Source organism: Crocodylus porosus, unplaced genomic scaffold (assembly GCF_001723895.1).
Source record: "Crocodylus porosus isolate Cpor-Errol unplaced genomic scaffold, CroPor_comp1, whole genome shotgun sequence".
NCBI classification, from domain to species: Eukaryota; Metazoa; Chordata; order Crocodylia; family Crocodylidae; genus Crocodylus; species Crocodylus porosus.
The window spans coordinates 6813225-6838408 of NW_017728951.1; the positions used below are offsets into that span (position 1 = coordinate 6813225).

The window sequence follows — 25184 nt, forward strand, 5'->3', positions numbered from 1 at the left end:
TGACATCAATCTCTTCTCCCTTGTCCAGGTGATAGGTCACCTGGTCATAGAAGGAAATGAGATTGGTCAAACAAGACCTACCCACAACAAACCCGTGCTGGCTATCCCTTAGATAGACTATAGTCCCTTCAGTGGACTATGAGCCAGGTCAGATCCCAGGAAAAGACATTAAACCTTTATCTTCTCTCTCACGTAAATGAATTCCATGCTTAGACAAGGTCCTGGTCAAAAACCCTGAAGAATCCATTATTCTACTTTTCAAGGGTTACCATGCATCTGGATTTTCCCGTACATGTCCTCCTTTTAGATCCTCTAATCTCCATCCAGGCAGTTTTTTGAAATCTGAACAAATGTCCAGGATTTTGCTCTGCTGTGCTCTGCTGGTGGGAGCGGGGAGAGAGTGCGATTAGAGGCAGGGGGCAAGATGTGGCTGGCATACAGCCAGGCAGTGTGGTCGGAGTAGATTCGACAGATGGATAGAGGTAAGTCTGCAGGTGAGGGGGGGGAGGGTTGGGGAGGCAAGTTCCTGCCGATACTGGGGAAAGGTGCCCCATGACCGGGCCAGTGGCACCTGTGCCTATGCTCACAGGGGTGGGATAACCAGGAGAGGCTGCCAGTGGGGGGGGGGTTGCCAGGCCGCTTGGTGTGGCGTGGGAGCCCCCGCCTAGTGTGGGGGGTGCCACAGGCCTCTCCTCCTGCTCCCTGCAGCCTGAGCTCCCTGCAGTGCTGAGGCTGGACTCACTCCACTGCTACCTACGTGACTAAGAGTCACTGCGTTCCAGCCCAGTCAGGATAGGGGCAGCTGATGGCCCCCCTGAGCAGAGCTGGGGGGGCAGGGGGCTGTGGGTCAGGAGTGAGGGCCAAAGCTGGCATGGCTGGGGGCCAGGAGTGCAGGGCACTGGCAGCACCAGGGGGCAAGGGTCAGGAGTGAGAGGCAGCAGCAGGGACAGAGGACTGCAGGTTGAGATTCAGCGGCAGCAGCACAGCCAGGGTGAATCAGGGGTCTGCAGGTTGCAAATGAGGGACTCCAGCAGGGATGTAGACTGCAGGTTGGGAATGAGGTGCCCTCCCAACAAGTGTGCTCTTTTTAGAACTGGAAATATGGTAACCCTATACTTATTTACATGTACACAACAGTCCGGAGAGGCAAACAGGCCACACTGCCTTGAAAATACAACTCATCCAAATTTGTCAGGGCCGTATGCACAATATAGCACAGCTCTGCCATCATTCTGATTCACTCCTTTATATCTGGGAGACAGAATGACGTTGTTAATTAGTACCAGTTGTGATGAGGATAGCCATCTAATAGGCACTTTATTGTAATGACCAGGGATCCTGGTTTTCCCTGGTAAACAAAAAAAAAATTAAAAATTACAAATTCTCTGATAAACCCTGCCCCCCCAGCCCTGCCGGAGGGGCCCCCAGCTGCCAGGGCTATTGGGCCCAGGACCCAGGTCTGCAGCCCCTTGCCCCAACAGGAGGCAGCAGCTGGTGCAGCAGAGCAGAGCATGGAGCTTGCTCCCCCCTGCTGTGGGCTCAGGTAGGTGGGGCCAGCTCCCTGTGGCAGTGCACACTCCCGGGGGTAAGGAGGATCCGTGCCTCCCTGATTTGTATGTGGGGAAGGGACAGAGCAGATATGCGCTGCATGCTCAGGCTCCTGCCCTGCTGCCCTCCCCTGGGGCCTCTGCAGCCTGGCTGGTGTAACCGAGCACTGCAGGGCAGAGCATAGCTGTGAGCTCTGAGCTGCCCTGGCAACATCTCACAGACATATGGCAGCAGTGAGAGGCACAACCCCGCGTGTGCAGGGCTCATTTCACCAGGGCAGCTCAGAGCTCACAGCAGGAAGCAGCTTTCCTCCATGGCCACACTCAGCCCTGCAATACTGGGTCACACCTGCCAGGCTGCAGAGGTCCCAGGGGAGGGCAGCAGGGCAGGAGCCTGAGCCCACAGTAGACAGCCCATCCTGCCCCTGTCCCACACACAGATCTAGGAGGCATGTGCCCCCACAAAGCAAGCACCACAGCAGGGAGCTAACCCCCCACCCCCCAGGACAAGCTGCCCGTGGCCCCATCCGACTCCATACCAGGGCCCAGCCATACATTGCAGCCCTGGGTCCCAAGCCCCACACACCGCTCGACTGGGCACCAGCCCCAGGCCCAGCCTTGCCCAACTCCCTCCCTCCCTCCACTTATTTGCAGGAGCTGCCCTCCAGGCTGCCTGAGGCCATGTGCATGTATATGCACATGGGACCACCTGCCTGACCACACACCTCCTGTTCCCTCCAAGCCCCCTGCAAGCTGGAACTGTACCCACCAGCAGAGGGCTCATTGCAAAACTGCAAAATCAACAGGTTCCTCTGCTAAAAATGAGAAATCCACATTTTACTGCAGTAAGGGGGAAATCAACGTTTTACTCTGTTTTTCCATGGGAAATGGAAAACCCAGGTCCCTGGTGATGACCAACTCCTTTGAGAGAGGACACCAAACAGCCAAATGGTAATGCTTGGTTGCCACAGTCATCCCTTACCCAACCACAATGAGAAGCAGTAACTAAGTAGTATTGTGGGAAAGCTTTTCTTTTTTGGTAAAGCATGTGAAAATATGCCTGCAGCATGCAATTCAGCCAGTTTTCTACTAGCAATAATATTAACAGTAAACAAAACAAATATCTAATGTTACTGGATATCCAGCCTCTGTAATTATCATCAAAATAAGACTTGACAAAATACAACATAATGAAGTGATCTAAAAGCACTGTAAATAGCTTTATCATAATGTACATCACAAAAGCTGTGAGGTTTCAAAAGATTCCTTTGCAGAACAGGTACATAGAGTGAGCTGCACGGCTAGTTTATGGGCATATTTTTGCAAAGACGCCCTTTTATTGTTTTATAATGACTAACAATTTATCCATTATACTAGGATTATTTATATTTTGGGAACAGACAGAGTTGAAGAAACAATGCGTGAGTCTGGTCCATTTAAAAAGACATCTTGTATCGTTCCATCCCAAAGACTTGCCTGGGAGAATTACACGAGACAAATTTCTGGCTTCAGAAACAGAAAATAGGAAAACAAGAAATACATGGCCTTTGGCTTTAGACGGGAGACCTGACTGCATCATCACATAGTTAACCCAATCAAAAAGAGGAACTTGATGCTTACTTTTGCATGAGGAGGCTTCTCTTCCTGATGAACCCAAGGTAAAAGACATGGATAAGAATTTTCCATTACAATCAACATGCCTCAAAGTTTTAAGAGAAATACTGGTATTTTATTGTGAATATCTCCATTTACAGACACTATACCCAGTGTAGAAATGACCAAGCATCCACACAAAACTGAAAGAAATGACTCAGTTCCCTAATGAATAACTGTGCTACCTTTCCCCAGCATCAGCAGTCAGAGTAGAAGGACAAATATGTTCCAGCAATTTGCTGCCAAGTGCCACCTCAGCTGTTGAAGTTATATCCAGACAATGCTCTGTCCATGCTTCCAAGCACTTAAGGTGACAAACAGACATAATCTTTGAAACAGAATCAACTGTGCTGGGATACATCCCAACAAGTTGATCTGCTTCACTGGCATCTACATCAGGGCCATCATCCTGCAGAGTCCTCCCACTGCTGCTCCCAGGGCTTCAGAGGCCCAGTCCGGGGGGATCGACAGCCCTGCGTGCTGCACCTAGAGTTGGGGCACAGCAGCAAGACATACAGGCCACACGGGTCCCATACAAGGGAATTCGTACGGTGCACAATAAGCCAACAGAAATTATTGTGGCAGCTTAAGAGTGACATCTGTTTACACTCTAATCAGCAGTTAATTCATTAAAGCTTTTTCTCTTCTAAGCCAATGTGAATGCCAACACTGACTGACCAGAGAACACAAGCCAGGTGCCAGAGTTCCACCAGAAAGAGAGAATGGATTTCCTTCTTGGGATCTTAAGACAGATGTTAGAGAGACACTTGGCTGAGATAATTTAGTCAAGGATGTTCCTGCCTTGAGTAGGAGGCTAAACTAGATGATCTTGAAAAGGATGAAGAGGCATATGGATTCTCCAGTGTCTTTGGCCTGAGCCATAAATAGCTAGGTATTTAAATGAGTCTGAAAACTTTCAATTATGTCCAAACAAGTTTAACTCAGGACTGCTACTTGAAAGCATTTTTTAAACTTAAGAGAAATAAATGCAAGACCTTGTTTTCCGTTACTGATTATCGACATCCCACACTGACTTGGTGTAGAATAGTGGGTGTTGAGCACATCTGCAAGTCAGGCCAATAAATTGTTTCCTTGACAACCATATTATGAATAGTTTCATATTGACTTGCAAGGAGATGGCCCATATCAAGTGAACTATTAAATCTAACCTGCTGTTGAAATTGAAGAAAGCAAACCTTATCATAATAGGAACAGCACCTAATAATTTTAGAGGACACAGTGATGAATAAGAACGGCTGCTGCTCTTGAGATCTGTATTCAACGAGAACAGTTCCAGATGGATTCAGTATTTTCTGTTACCTAGTTGATATGGATCTGCTTGTGGGCTGAAGAGCATTCAGTGAATATGACATACTACCCCAGTGGATTTGAGAGCTTGAGTTATGTGATTTAATGAACCGAGCTAGCATGGTAAGGGAATAGCAAACAAAATGAGCACGAGTCACAAGGATGGAGAATGCCCTACAAGAATCTTACATATTTGTGTGCAATAGAGTAAAATGTGTTATTCCACACTTAAGAGAAGCATTACAACAGAACCACCGCGCGCACACGTTTCTTCATTCATGCCCATTTACAGCAGACAGAGAGACTCTTTTCTTCTAAGATTTTCCTTCCTTCCCCTCTTTACCAAGAGGTCAAGGTACCCTCCTCACAATACCAGTTCCTGAAGAAATTTTATTCTAGTTTCTGATTGCAAGCTGCTTTTAAAAAGCCATGCCTAATACTGATGAAGATTGCTATGCATGGCTTGGGTTTACAGAAGACATAAATCCTTCCTGGTCTGAAAGGCATCACTCAGATTACTGATAGCATTTGTTTGTTTGTTTTGATGTATAGCACCTCCCTCCCCAACAAAGGCTCAGGGAGATGTAACAATGTACAAGAAAAAACTAAGTACACCAACTATAAAATTTTTAAGGAACATGGCAATATGCTCCTCTGCTCCACTGACCTATAAACTTCATTTCGACGTATTGTAGAAGTATCAAAGGATTACCAGCACTACATAAAAATGGAAATAAAGGCGTCCCTACCAGTCCCATATTCTGACGGCAACTAGCATTAGTCCTCCCGAATTACACAGGCCATACAGTATTTTATCATTCCAAATTGCAGTGAAATCAGTTCTCAATTTCTACTCAGGGTCCCATTCATTTCACAATCCAAGGTATCCACAGAGGATGCGTTTCCTAGAAAAAGCAGTTCTTAGAGCCAAAAATAATCACCAGCTTTGCATAAAAGAAAGCACAGCGTTATTTCTCCTGGGAAATGTAACAGGTCTCAGTCATTTATTTCATTAATATCATTCTATCAGTATTCATCTAGCAGGACTGAATTAAATTCAACACTTGGGAGTAGACCATACATCTCATTTTTTTTTTGTACGTAGGAGAAATCCCTTTTCCTCTCCATGACGCATCCCTTCTCTTACCCACCCAGTAGTGGACTAGCTGAAAAGCATTCTGGGAGACCTAGAAACAGGAATCCCATGCGACTCCAGGGATATGGAACAAATATTGCTTCTTCTAAAAAACAGGTATTCAGCAGACCAAGTGTCATATTTTTAAGAGGATTCCAAGGTCAAATTCAGGAATTGCTTACCCAAAAGATGCCTCAAGAGTCTCTCTGCCTTCTATTTTTTCTAGCAACAAAACAAAATGGTCTGAATGCAACAATAGAGCTTATGGTCTGAATAGCAGCTTTCTGGCTCTTCTGCTGAAAAAGCAGCAATGTGATCCCACAAAGGACTTCACCAGGTACTGCATGCCCCATTGGGAGTTAGGCTAAGAGATAAGGGACAAGGTTTTCCATAATTTCCACTGTCTGTATCGGGAGCAGGCAGATCAGGCCCGCAGCAAACTCCATTTCCCAGCAGCTCCTGCCTGTGCCACTGTGGCTGGTTTCCATGGAGACCCCAGCAGCAGCAGTGCCCTGACAGTGTGGAGCTGGGTTTTTCATGGAGATCAGCCCCAGAAGTGCTGGCAGGACATGCAGCTGAGCGTGGGAACTACTCGGGGGCTGGGATCTAGTAGCAATGACAGCGTGGTCTGGAACCGGGACAGAGCTGCAATCTGCAGATCACAGCTCTGCCCCGGCTGCAGACCACACTGCTAGACTGCATGATCCCAGCCCCAGCACTGGAGCAGCAACAGTCCCTGCTGAGCACCCTGCCAGTGCTGCTGGGGCCAGTCTTCACAGAAACCCCAGCCCTACGCTGTCATGATGCTGCTCTGCTGGGTTCTCTATGGAAAATGGCCCCAGCAATGTGGGTAGAGGCTGCTGGGAAATGGAGTCTGGCTACCGGCTGAATCAACCATTTTGCCCATGCCTAGTCTATATGCAACTAGTGTAGATGAAACTCACCACTGCACAATGCAAAGTACTTCTGGCACACAGACCATCCATCATTATTCTATGCAATATAATCTCACTTCGACTTCAGAGCATAGCTGCACAAAAAAATCTAAACAGTTTCAAAGGACTGACACCTCCCCAGGAGAACGGTGGTAAGTGAAACTCAGGAAAATTCTTAAAGGATAAATATAATGTAGTATGTTTCTGTATCATCAGCATTAATAGGAATCCAGCACCACTAGAAAGGAACATTAAGCATCAGCCTAAGGCAGTCAAGGTACTTAAAATATAAGGTACATGTAAGAATAATGAAATAAGAAGTGACCCCATCCCACTGGTTGCTTAGTCTGTCTAGTGACTAAATAAGCATCTGAGCCTGTTTTACAGACTAAGCGCACATAACAGGAGCTGGTGCTCAAAAAATCAACAAAATGGTAAGGTCAGTACTGTGAATGTGCCAATACTTCAAGATCAAAAGAAAAAATCTAACTCCCTTATTTTTTAAGTTTGTTGGCTTACAACACAGTGTACACAAGAAGTGATTCTGAACAACTGGCTTTATAGGAAATGAGAAGCTGATCTATACTAACTCTGTCAGCTTGCCTAAAAGCAGGAGTCTTGGCATCTGTTTTCCTGTAAGACACAATCATATCAGTTTAGGCAACACCACACACCTGTTTTTTCAACAACAAACTCCAAATAAAAAGCAGTCAGAGAAAGGAATTTAACAAAAAAAGTCATATAACAAAAAAACCCAAAAAAGTCACCCTCCCTGCTTTCCCAGCCCCTTCAAAGATCTCTTCTCCCATACCCACTTACAGACACATCCAAACTCTCACACCCTGCCCCTCATGAAGGCCCTCTCTTCACTACACAGAAAACTTACCCCGGTGTCATCAGCACCTCCACCCAATTTCTAAAGACCCCACGCTCAGCAGTTTCCTTACCAGAGACTTCACCATTACCACCAGTGTCATCTTCCACTGGGTTTGAGAGAGGAAGAAGACCAGGGACCTTCCTACCACCCTCCCCACTTCTGGCTCCAAGAATCTCTCCTCCACTAATTCTATACCTCCTACTCAATAAAATGAAGACGATTGCTCAAAGAATCCAATGCAAAGTTAAAAATAAATACACATACCAGTCTTCTATACTGGCACTTACCAGCCTCTTGGTCTCTCTTTGCATCTCCTCATAATGACCAGTATCAAAAGAAGATACAGAGACCCATGCCCCAAGCTCATCTCCAATGTTGCGGGCTAGTCTCATAGAAGTGTGAGCACGCATCCAGCTGATAATCCCTTACTCATAAGTGCTTTTATCACGTTGGTATTAAAATGAACCATCTGAAAACTGAACAGGATTACTTCTTTGATATATGTATATGTATATATGGTCATGTTTGCATGTGAGTGTATGTGTGTGTGTGCAAACACCAGGGCTAGGGACAGACATTACACATAAACCAGTTAAGTGACCAGAAACTGGTTTAAACCTGTAACAAAACAGATGTTCAGGGCACATAAACCAGTCTGAAAACGGCTGAAACTGGTTTGAGATAAGCCTGGTTGAATGCAGCATCAGACTTAACTGATTTGGCTCAAATCAATTTATGCAATGTCTGTCCTACACCCCTTGCTGGTTTAAGATAAACCAGATTCCCCAGCATCCCAGGGCTAGACAGGGCTCTCTGCTTCAGAGCAGAGCTGGCCCATCCCCTCTGCTCCCTGGCTGCAGCTCCAGCAGAGACTTGCAGGCACAGAGAGTCTGCCTGGCTTCTGCCTGCTAAGCAGGGATTATTCTCTCTGCCCCACTGCCTTACACAGACACCTCAGCATTAGCTAGCATACCACATGCTGGCTACAATCCATGCTGTGGGAGACAACAAAGGCAGACAGGCTTTTTGGAGCTAATCAATAGACAGCTTAATGTCCTTCCTCAGAAAAGCTGTTTAAAAAGAGCTTGGACAGAGACTTTGTTTTTTTAGTGGGTTGATAAACACTGAGTTAGGGATGATAAACATCCCCTGCTGGACTGCTCAGGAAGGGGCGAATAATCAGCGCATACTGTCAGGGCCTGGCCATGTCCCCCTCAGCTCAGCCCTATAGAAGGGAAGGGAGGGCTGCTCTAGCATGCCCTGGCTTCTATCCTGAGCCACTACAGACATGTGCCTGCATTTCTAGAATGAAAAGGGAATGTCTATCCACATCCAAATTGGTTCAAGCTTTGCAGGTTAGACTGACCTGCAAAGATTGAATCAATTCAGGCTCAGGCTTTTTGAATGTCTGTCCGTAGCTCAGGGAAAGAGAAAAGCCATCCATGCTAAAAAGCAATGTTGGCACAAAAACAAATGGGTAAAAGCTTGACCTTGAATAAATTTAGGCTGGAAATTAGGAGAAGGTTCCTAACCAGTAGTGCAGTGAAGTTCTGGAATCACTTTATAATGGAAGTACCGGAGGCAAAAAAACAAACAAACAACTAACAGCTTATAAGATGGAGACTGATAAATTTATTAAGAGAATTATGTGCCCTCAGGAGACTAGACTTGATGATCCAAATGGTCCCTACCGTTCTTATGTTCCATGCGAAAACAGCATACACAGGGAATCCGATGTTAGAGTATAGTCTGACTCCATGCAGAAGTTGGCGAAGGAAGAGAATAAAACATGTAGCTTGGCAATGAGTTTAGAGTTTGTATCTTTTTTCCTTTTTAAATACACAAACTAGGTGTACTGTTATAATTGGGTCTTTGCCTCACTACAAGCTTCTCTGGCTGAATCAACTGAACTCTTCCTGACATGGGGCCTTGGCAAGCTGGGCAGATCTAGTTCTTACAACTTTCAGTCTTCCCTTTCTGCTCTATACAAAACCCAGTGCCAATGAAGGTTGGCTAGATCTGTATGAATTTCTTGGAAGATAAATAATATTGGCTCCTTTAGAAGGTAGATGACTGCTGCAGCATAAGCCCCCTGCTTCTCCCAAGTCTTACCCTCCTCATTGAAAGTAGCTTTCTATTGCAGTGAATACAATGTTGTAGGGAATGCCTCTTTTGGTGAGTATTTATACAGCAGTCAGCTTAACGTGCTAGCTATATTTTAAATAGTCATTTCAATTGACTATAATACAGCTCTACACAATAAAACTGCTATTGCACTACTGCCTGAAATATCACCCCAAAAAGGTGCCTGCAACCTTCATTCTCTGCAATACAGGGGCAAAAAGTCCAGAGCAAGACAGAACAGGATGGTAGAAAGTTGTTTGTTTCCCACTGTCCTTTCTCTCTCGTTTTCCACAACGTGAAAAAAAAAATCAGAATCCCTGCATACTTATACTAAAAACTTGTGGGAAATAGATAATAAGGAGTAGTAGTATTTGTTCCGTGCAAGTCTTCCCATGCAATCCATACATTTATTTTGCTTGCAATCACCTTAAATACAGGTCTAAGTCCTCCTGGCCCCTCATTTCCTACGGCAAAGCCACAAAGGAATAGCAAAAATTTATACAGAAGTGAAATAATCCCAAAGGAATTTAGTCTCCTTTGTTAAAAAACAATGGCCAGAAAGAAGAATTACTTGCAAACAGCTGTAATTTGTCCCACCAATGTTTTCTTTCTCTTGCACCAAAACCAAGTCTGCTGCAAAAAACAGGAACTCTTTACTTCTTATAGTTGTTTCTGTGCTTATTTTATATTCAGAAATTAAAGATTCAGATTCAAACATATAAGCACACAAAAACAGTACTTACTGCCTGCACTAAAGATAAGAGCAGCATTTTGCAAAAACAGGGAAAAATTGTTTTTCCCAAATCAATAAGAAGTCACATGACTTATGTAGCTTTCAGAATAGCAATAAAAGTGGCTTGGCTTGGCAGCTAACCCTAACAAAAGAGCTACTGTTTGCCTTAAAGCTTCTAAACTACTCTCTGGTAATCAATCCCCTTTATTTGAAATGGGGTTTCCTTATCTGTTGTTAAAACAGGATTTCGCACAGTCTCAAAAATTGTTTTTGCCCATTAAAAGTAGTATATCCATTTTGAGGGAAATGAAAAAATAAAATGTAATTGGAAAAGAAACCATCATCATGACATACTTCCCTTTAGAATGAAACTGAACCTTTTTAGTATAACATGAATATGTGGCCTTTCTTAAACTTATAGAGCAGTGGTTCTCAACATTCATAGACTCAAGGCTTGGAAAACCTCAGCTCTTAGTTTTCACTTGATTTTTGACAACAGAAACATAACAGAGCAATTATTCCATGGCAAAGAACTCAGAAATATCTCAACAGACCAGAATATTTTCATCACTATAGATTTCCGTTTGAAATCTCAGCATTTAATCTTGTAACTTGTGTTTGCACATCTAACAGTGCTAACATTGCATGGGACTTCATAACACCCTCAAAAGGATTTCAAGGCACCCTGGTTAAGAATTACTTAACTGATTGTTTTTCAACAATCAGTACAGCAGCCAAACTCCTCTGCAATTAACTCAGATTACAAATGTATAATATTAATTTAATTATTTAATCTGCTACCCTTTTCAACACTGAACGATCAACCAGGATTAATATCCCTTTTGGGATAATCTAAATTTAACCCAGGCTCTCTCAAGAGATAGAGACAGTAAAAGATGCAAATATTATAAATGCTATACAAATATTTTAAGAATCCTGCCTTACTGGTAAGGTGAATCCTATGCTTTACTCTCTGCTCTTATATTTCAATAGGATAAAGACCTAATAGCTACCATCTGAAATGCTATACCTGCACCCGAGATATTTAACAGCATTTTTATTAATCCAAAAGAGCTCAGATAACATACCTGTGCTATCAATTATCACACAGTGAGCACGATAATTTGAACAGAGAATTTAGAACACAGATGATACTCATCACGTTTATTATTAACAACAACAACAACAACATGTTTAAACCATCACTAGCCAAACAACAATTTGCAAACTACTTCTACCTTTACATAGAAAAAACAGACAGTCTGGGTTGTTACTGAATGTGTTAAAACCAAGACCTTAAAAAGTTACTAGATTAGGTACTAAGGCAGGGTTGGGTAAAATTTGGCCCATGGGCCAGATCCAGCCCACTAGGCCATTCTGTCCAGCCCACAGGGCCCCTACAAAATTTTTAAAAATTAATATTTATTTGCCTCTGGCCAGGGGCAGTCAGACCCTGACCCTGTCTGGCCCCATCCCTCCTACCTGGAAGCCACTGCCTGGCAGGCAGAGGCTTCTCACCTGGGACTATACCCGCCCATGCCAGAGCAGGAAATTTGGGTAAGGGGGGAGGGGGATAGGGGCTGCACACGCTGGTCCCCACCTGATCACAGGATTGGGGTGGTAGGGCTGGGGGCAAGGAAGCACATGGGAGCCAGCACTGGTGTCCTGGGGCCAGTGCCAACAAGGCCCAGAGCAGGGTGGCTCCCCAGCCCAGCCCCATAGACCCCAGCCAGCTGCACCCCGGCCTCCCGCTGGCACTAGCCCAGGACACCGCCTGGCTGTCACCGGCTCCTGACCCCCTGTCTGGCCCTTGGGGTTCTGCATGGGGCTGCTGAGGTTGGCATGAGCCAGCAGGGATGTGGCCTAGAACACAGGAAGCACAGGGAGGCAGCACAGAACTTGAATCACATGCTTGAGGCTTGGGGCAGCCCACAGGAGGTTCCAGGGAGTGCTGCTGCTGCAGGTATAATGGCCTGGGCCCCCCTACCCTGCACGGGCCCAATGGCAGTTCGCTCCCCGGCCCCAGGATGGGCAGGGAAGCTACACCAGGAGTGGGAGTGAAGCTGCAGACGCTTTTCTGGTTTGGAAGCTCCTATGGCCACAAGGAGCCCGGGGGTCCTGGGAAAGCTCCTAGCTGCCCTGAGGGCAGCATGGGTTGCCTCCCGAGGCCGCTGAGGGTGGCATGCCCTGGCTGGGTCCTGGCCCAGGGCGCTGGAAGCCCGGGGAGGCTGCAGGAGCTTCTGGAGCAAAAAAGTGGCTGCACCTCTACCTTGGCTCCTGGCACAGCCTCTTCGCCTATCCTGGGGCCAGGGGACAAGCTGCCGATGGACCCTTATGGGGTGGGGGCTGGGCCTTCCCTGCGGAGTGGCAGCACACACCAGGTCCGCCCATGGGGGGGAAGCCAGGCCACTATCATCCCAAGCCTCAGACATGGGATGCAACTTCTGCTCCACCTCCCCCGGCTTCCCATGCACTGGGCCACATCCCTGCCAAGTCTTGCTGCCCCCAAAGGCCTTGGGTGGCCCTCCCCCACTCTGCCTCTGCAGCCAGCCAGGAACTTCCCTTGGACCCAGGCCTCCTGGAAGCTGCAGGAGTTCTGAAGCAGGAAAGTGGCCGAAGCGCCATTCCAGCTGCCGGTGCAGCCTCCTTGCCTGTCTCAGGGCTAGAGGGTGAGCTGCCATCAGGCTCCTGCAAAGTGAGGGAGGCTCTGTCTTCTCCCAGGGCGGCAGCACCCCACCAGGCCACCCATGCACGAGGCAGCCAGACCATTGTTGCCCAAAGCCTCAGGTGCACGACGCAAGTTCCGCACCGCCTCCCCGCGCCACATTCCTGCCGGCTCATTCTGCTCCCAGTGGCTCTAGGAGCCCCCTGCACTGTCCCCCAGGCCTGACAGACCATTCCCCAGAGCCTCTCAGCCTCCTGGCAGTAGCAGCAGCCACCGAAGTGCAAACATGGCCATGAGGCTTCAGGCAGAAAGGGCCCAGCTGGCTCCCCACATGGCCAGCCCCAGGTCACTGCACCATAATCAGGCAGGGGAGCAAGGCATGGGCCCCCCTGATCACCAGGGGCCTGGTGACCCACTGGCAGCTGGCCCTCAGGCTCTGGGCTACTGCAGAGTAGAAGCAGGTCCTGACCAACTCAGTGGGGAATGCGCAGGGTGCTCCTTCTTGCAAGCCCTTCTTGCAAACCCCACAGCCACACCCTCCTCCACACACAATCACACATCTCACAAATACCATACACATACATCCACAGCTCCACCCACACACTCCCAACACCCCTGCACACTGCACACACTATGCAACAGTAAGACATTGTGCATTTTGAGCTATTATGCAATCACTTCTACATACAAAGCAGAAACACACATTTCAGGACAAAAATATATTTTTTTAATCAAATTAAAATAGATTATGGGTATTTGATTTGTAGTACATAATTTGGTTTATTCTGGTTCTAAGATGGTAAACTCTTTTCCCCAAAGGAGTACTTCCTGGGGCAAGGGGAGGGACTTCTGGTGGCAAGGGTCAGAGGTCAGGGACACAACTTCTGCTCCCAAGATGGCGACCATGGGGCGGAGCACCTGTCAAGCGGTGGAGCTACCCATGAAGTGCTTGACAGATTGCCAAAACTTGCTAAATAGCCCTCTGCCTGAAATAATTGCCCGCCCCTGTGCTAAGTGTTTTAACCACAAAAAATGCCAGAGAAAGGTTGGAGGAAAGAGATTACTCAATCTCTGTTAAATGGAATCCGCCACAAGCTGACTAAAACTATGGCACCACTGTATGGACATGTATAGCAATTCAACATTTCATCTATTTTACTCAATGACCAGTAAATGAAAGAGGCATAAAAACACTGGAAGCAGCAGTCAGACCCCAGGGCTCCCTCTTGTCAACAGAAGTACCCTCCTCACTGCACCAGAGTCTCATTGCCTCTGAGGCAATTGCCTCATTGCTCTCCTTCTGACCCCATGACTTTTTCATTGACTCTCTGTCTTTTCATAATACCCCAGCTTCTAGAAGAGGGATGCAAAATATCTCAGCCCTGCCTGGCTCATTGGACAGATTATGGGGCTCAAACTTCCTCTGGCTGAGGACATCCTGGAAACTGGGTCTGCCACTTCTGAGGCAGAGGCCACTAGGCTTATATGTGGGTGGCTTTCCCACCTCTTGGATGGCCATTAGTCTGCCTTCACTTAAGGATTCATGAAGTCTCCCCATGGACTGTGAGAGTATGGGTGGAGCTAAGTGCCAGGGTGAAACACGTCCAAGCAAGCAGTGGGCCAAAATGTAAATGTGCAGGAAACTTGGATATCCCTGTGGCTTGGTGGCTGTTGTGCCAGGTATATTAGAATCCAGTTTAACAATTCGGTTGCATACATGCACCACCTGTTTGTCTTAGACAACTGATGAGGATGTGGCCTTTAGCTTTCAGTTCAAAAGGGAGACCACTGGTTTTAAAAGATTTTTATTATTTACTGTCATTGATGATATGACTGAAGTTCAGAAAGTAAAATCATAAAATATAATTTGAGCCACCAGAGTAGGGCATGAGGAAGTAGGTAACTTACTAAATTAACCCTCATCCTGTCCCGCCTCCTCCCCACATCACAGTCAATTCATTATAAATCTGCATAGCAGGTTTCTCTGTTGTCCCTTTCTATAAACCATTCCTGATCCTTCGCTCCACCTTCTTATTGTGCTAGCCAGTTTTCCTAGTGTGTGCTGGGCGGAGCATACGAGAACATTTCCTACATGCTTGTAGTACAAAGCCTTTCTGCTTTAGCCTCAAATTAATACATAGTGGTGTATAAAAGAGAAGCCATTCTAAAACATTTCCTAAGAGTATGTAATTGTAGTATCTGGGACTTCTGTATAGTAGCTGTCTATAAATGCTGACTGAAAGATGGTCATTATACCCTCAATAATTTTCAAATTCAAAGACAGCAGCAGTCGTGCTTGAAGAAGAATGTCAGGCTGTGACTGTGAACGTATCTTTGTGCTAGACGAGACTGTAAACCTAGGTCTAACAAATTTCACAAATCACCCTTCCTTTTCAAACACTCATTTTTCTAGTCTCCTCAAAATCAAAAAGCTTGCTGATGTACCATGCATTATATATAGAGCCTAACACAGTAAGGAATCTAACTTGGTAAGCAAACACTCAAACATTTTTTATCTTCAATTTGTAGACTTCTCTCTCAAGGCAAGACTATTAAGGAACCAAAACATAACGATAAAATAAGATATATGGTGTTGGTAATCCAAGTTTCTCTATTCTAAAAAGCAAGTTATTTTACATTCATAATCAGGAAGCTTATTTCTTGAAGTGTTTAATCATTAGGGGTCTGGCCCAACTCAAGGATGCAGCCAGCTAATTTCTCAGGGAGATCATGGGACCGGCCACCATTTTTCCAAGCTGATTGCAGCAGGTCCCATTCCCCCCCACCACACACACACATACACACAGCTATGATTGGGTAAGGGGCCCCAGTGGCCCCATCAGGCTGACTGGCTGGGAGGGTGGTCTGTCATATGGCCCCACCCCTCACTGCTGACTGGTGGGTGGGTGGGGCTGTATTACGTATTAGAAGCATAATAGTAATACTTTTTAAAAGTCCATAGTAAGATGACTAATGTCCAAGTTTAATTTTACACAACAAAATTTACATTGTGCTCCAAAAAGAAACAAAAATGGAAAAATAACAAAACAAAACTTCCATAACAACTACAATTCTTAACTTGGGATTCTGTGAGCTCTTGTTGTTTTTTAATGCTTGGCAAACCAATGGGTAAACAAATTATTTGCTTAAAAAAGAAATTAAAAAGTTAGAGACCCAAATTTTTTTTAAAGAAGTATACAATTCCACTAACAACCTGAAGCTTCCCTAACGTATCACACTACCTAAATGATGTAGAAATACACCTATAATAATTATGTTATTCAGATTTCCTAGCATTTCTCCTTCACCTGCTGTGAACAGGTAAAGCTATACCCTGTCTGCTGGTTTTAGACAAATCAGGGACTGTATTCAAGACTGATTATCTGGCCATTAGGTGAGTCATCATGGAAATTTAACAGTGAAAGGAGATTTTCTCAAATGTACACTGGAAAGAATAAGAGTTCAAGTAGTCTTTTTATTGTGCCCAGAAATGAAAGATAACATAGCTCTGTCTGTTCCAGGTGACCCCAAAGACATAGAATGGGAGCAAATAATAGAAGCTGTCAAAATATTACAGTCCCCTTCCTTCCAGGAGCTAAAAGTGTCAGATAGAGTACATATTTAGTATCTTGCTTATCTCCAGCATCTGTATTAATGCTGACTTAGGGGGAGAACACATGGGGCAGAATCAAAGAGAAAAGGCTTTCTGCATCATGACAGTTATTTACACATTAATATTTTACCAGTGGAATAATATAGTTTGGTGTGGAGATATCAAAACTACAGGCAACGCTATGATGCTTGGATATAATGTAGATACAGACACAGAAGAGTAAAGTTCCCGTAAGTTCTCACAGCAATTTGAGCTGTCTTAGTGCTAGTACTCTCGTTCTTTTAACCCAAGATCCAGTTACAATATTCCTATTTTTGCCCAAATATATAGCAAAAATGTTTTATTCTTTAGCTACACGGCGCCATCTAGAAACCATGGCTCCACTGTAACAGACGCTAGGCAAATACAACTGACTGTGCCTAACCCAATCAGCTTCTTAAACCCTAATGTTGGAAATTTAGTTCCCAGATCTTCCTTGCTCCATTTCACCTGGCATCAGCTTTGGACTCCAAGAGCTTATACATTTCTTTTTGTGTTCTAGACCAGGGGCATCATAAATGGCCTGCAGACCAGACCCGGACCATGGAACCTGGGGGAGGTCCTGGCAGGCCAGGGAACTCAGTTGGGGCAGGACCTCCTGCTGAATCCACAACCTTTTGGACATGGTTGCCAGCAACATGCGGACAAGAAAAGATCTGCTGCTGATACAGGCCCGCTTGCTCCAACATCCACTGTCCTTCCCACTGGCTGGATCCAGCCTGGGTGACAGGGTAAGTTTGATACCCCTATTCTAGACAATGGTAGTAACCCTTCCTATCCTTGGCAGAAGGCTACGCCTTTAATTGTATGGACCTTGTCTGATCAAATATTAAATTATAAAGCTTTAAAATGTCATGCAATGCAACTGAAAGGACTTAAGACCATGAGCTAATTGAGGCTATAAAGTAACTCGAAATCCAAAATCAACATTTTGCAAAAGAACTGGAGGCATCAGCTTTTGAACCCAAAATTAGCCTGAAGAAGTTTCTAAACCAACCTGTTTGGAAAATGAAACAGACAAAGAAATAGTTTTCTTTTTAATATGCCTAGTTAAAATGAAATTGCTCATTTTCTCAGAAATGTATAATAGATATTGTGGTTCCTTTTTTCTTTTGCTAATTGACATTATACTTTCAAGAAAAAAAATCTTAGAATATTATAAAGGTGAAATGCAAAGCAAGCTGATTTACTGAATTTTGGCAACATTAAAGAGGGTACCTTTATGTCTCAAAGACATGCTGCAAAAAAAGGAAAAAAACAAAAACAAAAACTCAGAGCCTTAGTCACTGAGATACTGCTAGCTTTTTCTAAATCAAGCAATAGTCTAACCAAGTAAGTAAGAAAAGAATGCTAGGGGTATAACTGCCAAGAAAAGTCAGCATATGCAGCCAGAATGAATAACTGTTTGGTTATCAACATTCTCTGCATGACTAATTCAAGTATTGATCCAACTAAAGAGTTATCCTACTTGTGTTAGGACTTGCATGTATATTATCCACAGTAACATTTATTAATAAATAATTCATATGAATATAGAAATTGCTCCCTCACACCAGGCCACTCCATCTAATCCAAAATCCTCTCTAGTTGTGACAGTATCCAGTAAATAATGCTTCAGAAATGCATGCAAAAAGCTTGTTAAAACAATAATGTACTAGTCTGCATGGGGTAGAAGGGAAACCCTTTTGTCAGTCAATGACAGGTTTGTCTCCTGAGACAGAAGGGTCTATATCCCTTTAGATTATTTTAATCTTATCTAATGTCATGTTAGATGTTCCCTTTATCCATGTTAACATCTTTTTTTGGCTTCAAGGACTTCTAAGTACAAATGGACACACTCAAACATAAACAAAAGTTTTATATAATAAATGCAAAAACTCTGGCTCTCTCAAAATATTGTTTTTTCTTTCATTCAGCTACTATGGAGACAAATGCCGCCAAAAAAACTGTTGCCATCCCAGCTGCGAAACTCAAATCTGAGCATGAGCTACTTCATTTAACTAATCTCTTAATATTCTGGGCTCTGATTCCCTACCGTCTTCTGCTTCAGTCCCTTGAAAACACACTGCAACAAATGCCTCAGTCAATCTCTTTTAAACAGGTTATCACTGAAGGTTCTTGAAATCAGAATCAATAAACATCTGTCAGGAGTGGTTCAGGGACAGCTGATCTTCCCTTAAGACAGAGTAACAGACTGACAACGTGATTCTTGAGACCTGTCATCCCTGTATTCCATGAATCTATACATACCAGCTGCTATCTTCGTGAAAAGAAGCTCCAGTCTACTAAAAGTTTCTGTAGCTGCTTTTATGGCTACTGTGGAAAATTTCCTGGGAGGCTTGTGAGAAAATGGTATATCTTTAACTTATTACTCTAACTGATAATTAACCAGATCACACAGAGATATAGGAAAAGCATAAGAGGGCTGTAATAAGGTCAGACAGAAGGGGAGACTTATGACAGCTGGAAACTCTCAGTGACAGGATGCTCAAGTCTTCTCCTCATATCTCTGCCCTACATTTGACCATTTTGTTACACATGCTTGTGCTCATTTACTGTACTTTGCAAGGTCTTTCATTGTACAGGTACTCCACACTTAACATTGACCCGGTTAATATTGTTTCATTATTACATCACTGATCTATTACAGAAAATACTAATTTAAAAAGGTGCACAAAGTTTGGTTCTAACGTTGTTTGGCCACCACCTGCTAATAGGCAACTACTGTGATGTAGCTGGATTCACTCAACATCATTTCACTTAAAGTTGCATTTTACAAGAACATAACTACGAGGTTAAGCGAGGGGTAGCTGTACATGTGCCTTTAAGCAGCAGGCACTGCAGCAGGTGTTGCATAGTCTGAGGCTCTGTGCCAGTCACAGGTGGCTGAACCAATGGTATAGCTCCCCTTCTTCATTAGGTCCTTGGAGTGTCCGACTCTAGTACATAGGAAGTTGGGACATCGCTGCCTTTGCTATGGTTTGTCAGGCCCTGCTGGTAAGGACTCGGCTCCTGGAATGTCCATTTTTCCACTGTCAGGTATTTTCTTCAGCCTCTCATTCTGCATCTGTAATGGTGTCTCCTTGGGTGTGGCAGAGAGGCTGGGTGCTAGTGAGGGAGCTCCTGTTTGTCTTCAAAGGTTTGTGCACTGTGGGATGGTCATACAGTAGGTCTCACATCTTCAGTTTGTCTGCATCATTCTATCATGCTGGCCACTGCAGCTCAAATAAAGGAGCAGGAATATCAGATATGACTATATTTACTCAAATATAAGATGAGGTGAGGTGTGGTGTCCCATTCCCTCCACCTCACCTCCCCCTCTACACCCATCAGCATGGGGAAAAAAAGCCCCTCATCTTATATTCACATATGAGGTAGATGGGGGAGCAGGCAGCTGCTGCCACTGACTCTAGCCTTGAGTCTGGGTTAGGGCCAGAGTCAAACCCACAGCAGCCTCCTACCCTCCCTCCACTTCCCCTGCCCCCCTCCAACCCACTGGGTGCAGCTCAGCTCCAGCTGGGGCTGGGATTTCTCTTGGGCACAGAATATATGGAAACTCCCTCCCCTGCCCAGCCAATCAGCAGTGCCAACACTGCTGCAAGGTCAGACAAGGCCTGAGCTTTCACGTGCTATGCTCCAAAATGGAGCAGCCCGAGCAGACTCTGACAGTATGGGTGGAGAGAGGCAGACTGCCCTTTCCTTCTCCAAACTCCCCAGTAACTGTGGGGAGCTAGGACAGAAGAAAAGAGGAAGAGATTAGGGGGAGCAGAGGATGGGCAGAGCAGAGGGGAAGTGGGCCACATGACACCACCCCCCACCCCCAGACACTCCTTTTCCTATTATATTGGGGGGGGGGGTGGAATTCAACATGACTTTAATACTTACTTAGATTCTATACCTGGAAAATTATGGAAAATGTAGAAATTTGCTATATATAGAATCTAATTATGAGGGGGTCATCTTACAATCAGGGTCCTTATATTTGAGTAAATATGCCATCTATTTCACTGTTTCATGATGATCCTACCCAAGCTTAGGTCTTATTCAAAAGTAGAAGTGTAAACAACTTATGTATACCATAAATGTAACCATTTATTTTGTGTTACTCCAATTTTCTCTACACAGTCTTAATAAAACTCATTTTAAGCACATCACTTATGTTTAAGGCTTTCTGAATTTCAGAGAAACCCTCTCGGAGAGTCAAATAACCAAATCTTTAACAGGAAGTAGTGAAGAGTGCCCAGAGTCCACCTCACACAAGACTCTCAGCTCACAGACTAAAGGGCTGTCTGCTGCAAACTGACAGATGAAAGGAAACAGTTAGTATTCATAGGCAAGAAACAATTTAAAAGAACAAAAGACAGAATACAACATAGATAAAGCATATAAAGCGAATAGATATTAATGCAGTAAGACCATGATGGTGCCCCTAGCTCAGCCTCTGCACATACTTTTAGAAGAGCTGTTGAAGACTTTTAAAGGTGTATATACAGGAACTCAATTCTGACACATCTTAGGCTACATAGTTACAGAATATAAATATTACACCAACTTGGGAGGGAGGCAAGAAGACAGGGGGAGGAGGTGCAAGTTTCAGCCCCTTCTCTTCCACACGTTTTCCTTATAGAATAAACTCTAAAAATTGACAAAAAGCTAATGGGGAAAAATGTGTTACAATGTCTTTAACTGAAGGATCATATACTGCTAACTAGATAAAAGGAACATATATTGTCATATGCAGCTCCTGAAAAATGCATTCAGTTGCTTAGCTGCATATGCCAGGGAATACAGACCAGAAGACATCATTCATTACTTTATGTTCAAGTCTGCAGCATGCTATGCAAGTACTGTTTCCTGTGTATTTTAGTTAGGTATGAATCACAGTTTCTCTGGCGCACACAGGCTACTACACGTGACAACACTGTCTGGTGACTCTAAAGGTCTAGAATTAAAATGGAGAACCATGCCTTTAGAGCCTGCACATACTGTGGGGCACACATGGTACACAGTCCCTCCCCATGCATTGCTGGCCCCCTTTGTTAGGATGTCTCCCTTGGTCAATTGCCAGTGCTCCACTGAAGAACTGGAGAACAAAAGGCCTCTACATATGAAAAGCAGCAGAGAAGGACAGACCTCTTGATCCATCTTCCACTGTTTCACACTCCCACTCTTTGCCAAAGTCACTACATTTCCAACCTGAAATGTGACCTCATAATTAAGAAGTGCAGTGTAATAAATGCTCACAGGGAGTGAGTTTCAAGTTACATACAGGCTTAACTAGAGTATTTCCTCTGTGACCAATGAGTACTTAACCATGTGGCTATACTGCTTTTTTAAGAGTTATTCTATTTTCTGCATTATTGTTGTAACATTGTGTTACAAACTTCAAATGAATCACAGTATGTCCAATGTCCATCTCAAACATTCCAAATTACCTCAAACTTTTATAGTAATTTTTCAACATGATTTGTCCACTCAATTCAAATGCATGACAGATTTCCCTTTCTGCCCAATACATTTTTGAAAGTATGTAGCCTTTGGAGTTGCTCACCATCTGTCTGTTTTAAGTCCTGCAAACTCAAATATCATCAGCTACTTCCATCTGGCCCACTGTTTAAACACATTTTCTGTTTCAAATTCAACCAAAGTAAACTGAAGTTTACTTCCAATACTGAGCTTTTTCCCTAGACTTTTTCTGCAAACTAGATGGACAGATGCCATCCATATTGCAAAGACACTGAAAGATCCATCTGGAAAACAATACACAACAGAGATGACCACAGCATGATGAAGCACCACAACGTCAGCAGCCTTACCTACCTTCAGAGGCAGAACCAGAAGATCTGAAGGTGACATGCTCCACTATCACCTAAAAATCAGTGAGCTAGCTTACCACTTCCTCATGAATAATGATAATAATTTAGAATTCCCACTGAGTTTATAAATGCTATAATCTCCATTATTGGGAGCACAGTTCAAGGAACTATCAGTAAATATTCTACATTTTGGCATCAGGTGTCTCTTCTTACTTGCTTGAACTTGACTTGGAACCAAATCACAAATTTGAGACCAAGGTACACCAAGTACTGTATGCTGTTTAAATACATAGGAGGACAGGGTCCCCCAAAACATGCACTTTTTTCATTCGGTCCTTCATATCTAATGATCTCAATGGGCATTTATACATGTGGTTGGGGGGGGGGGAGACTTTAATAAGAGCAGCTCTGAGAGCTGCTCTAATTAAAGCACCTGGAGCATCACGTGCATCAGCTGTTATTACAGTGCACTGGAGCAGTCTCCCTGCACATTTATTTCAGCAAATTTCAATGGTCTGTCAAACTCCTCTATTTTTACGTTTGTTTTTGCAAAAAAGGGGGCAGTAGAAAACAAAATCTTTCTATGGTAGATGCAAAGCACTTGATACCATACAGTCAAAAGATTTTGAAAGATATACATGGGCAGCAATAAGGATTTCCAAAATACCTGCACAGGTTAGGCTCTCAAATTCACCACTGCTTGGATACCCATCGTCTTCTCTGCATCAAAGTTCCTGATACCTCTGAAAATTTGGCATCTAGCACTATAAGAATCTACTCTGTATGCAATTTAGGTCTCTGTTGGTAAGAATGGCTAATAGCCTGAATAGACAGACTGGACTATATTGCCAACAACATAATTTTTCAAACATCTGTGTCATAAGACACCCTAGATTGTTTATTTAAAAGTCTTGCATAGCTCAGCTTAAATCCTGATCAAGTAGGTTTGCAGAGATCAAATGTTCTTTTGTTTGCATAGGATAGAGTTACAAAGTGGTTAAGCATAAAAATTCAGACAAACACCTCCAACAAGAAACAGAAAAATATTCAGAGATGTCAGTGAAGCCAGCTGCATCCAACTTGGGCTAAATTAGTCACACTTAGAAGCTGTTCATTATTTGAAAAAGTTAGAGTCAAGAATCCTGTAAAATGCTTTAGAAGCTTACAAATGTATTTTGGTACATAATAATGATTACGCCACACCACCGACTGCTTTATTTCATACAACTTTGAGGTCACAGTTACTTTAAAAAACATAATTAAAGACTTTTAGGTGATTTAATATTAATATGGTTAAAAAATAATTATATACAGGTCCCTTGTTTGAATTTTCCACTCGATAAAAAGAAAAAAAGTTCTAATCAAAACAGATTCTCAAATATTTTCCTGTACCAATGCCCTCTGCTCAAATTAACAACCATATACCACCAAAGCACATTTTATGAAAAGTATTCACGCTACAATAATGTGACCAACAGATTACAACAAAGTAGCAGGACTGTGAAATACTGTACAGAAAAATTCAAGTGTCACAGCTGATAATTACTTTGGTTGTTTATCCATCTGTTTGCTTTTTCATGTATATGGATACATGATTACAGATAACAGCTCTCAACTGAATTATCTTGGTTTAGTTACAAAATACATGGAGTAGCAATATACTTCAACAGATATTTTAGATTTCACTGATAAAATTGAAATTTAGCAATTACTGCTATTTATATGAAACAAGCCCCTATGCTAAAAAGCACACTTTACTTTATGTACTAATTATATACACATAGCAAGAGACTTACAATATTAGTTCAAAGCAAATTATATTAAGTTGTTTTTCATAACTACAGTTCTAAATATTTATAACAAGTTCAAGATTTACTAAATGAACTATGTTTGAGTAAGCACTAGTTTAGGAAGAATGTATTTGAATTTCCCTCCAGGCTATAATAAGTATTTCATTAAAATGTCAATCATGTAAAAAGCAACTTTTTTTTCCTCAGAATACTGTATTTTAAGTTTAGCCCTGGCACGCAACACATTCTAGAAACCAGAATTAAAAATATATGCATTTTTTAAAAAGAACAATACTATTTTTTATGCTGTAAATATGCATGAATAAAAATCTTTTTAAACAGAGGTAGTAGCCAACAAGTGGTCTGGACAGCCTCTGATGTGTCATGTGGCAGATTGGGGAGAAAACAGGAAGCACAGCAACAGATACAGCAGGAACCAGAAAGCAGAGCAGCAGATTGGGCAGGGAGCAGAAAGAAGAACAGTAGAGTGGGAAGGGAAAAACGATCAGAGTGGCACTCAGAGAGTGCAAGGCCAATTTGTGTCACACCTCCAAGGGAGCTCAGCCCCCACTGTATTTGAACATCTGCTAAACCAGATGGGGCAACTGACAACTGACGCCCAGGAAAAAGCCAACCTATTAAATAGGGACTTTGCGTCAGTCTTTCAGTCCCATGGGACGCCCATGCCTGCTATGGGACAGGGAGATCCGGGTGATGGGGATCCCCTACCCTCCATAAATGCTGACGTCATGAAGGAACATCTTGAGAAGCTGGATACCTTCAAGTCAGCCGGCCCTGACAACCTGCACCCCAGGGTACTCAAGCAGCTGGCAAGCGTCATAGCCCAGCCCCTGGCACGGATCTTTGAAAACTCCTGGCACTCTGGTGTAGTGCCCGAAGACTGGAAGAAGGCCAATGTGGTGCCGATCTTCAAGAAAGGGAGGAGAGT

General features: G+C 43.8%; 1 protein-coding gene across 2 annotated transcripts in view; it reads right to left on the minus strand.

Annotated features, from left to right (window-relative positions):
* Nucleotides 1–25184, minus strand: part of DOCK1 (dedicator of cytokinesis 1) — a 545238-nt gene that overhangs the window by 501590 nt on the left and 18464 nt on the right. The window lies entirely within an intron of this gene.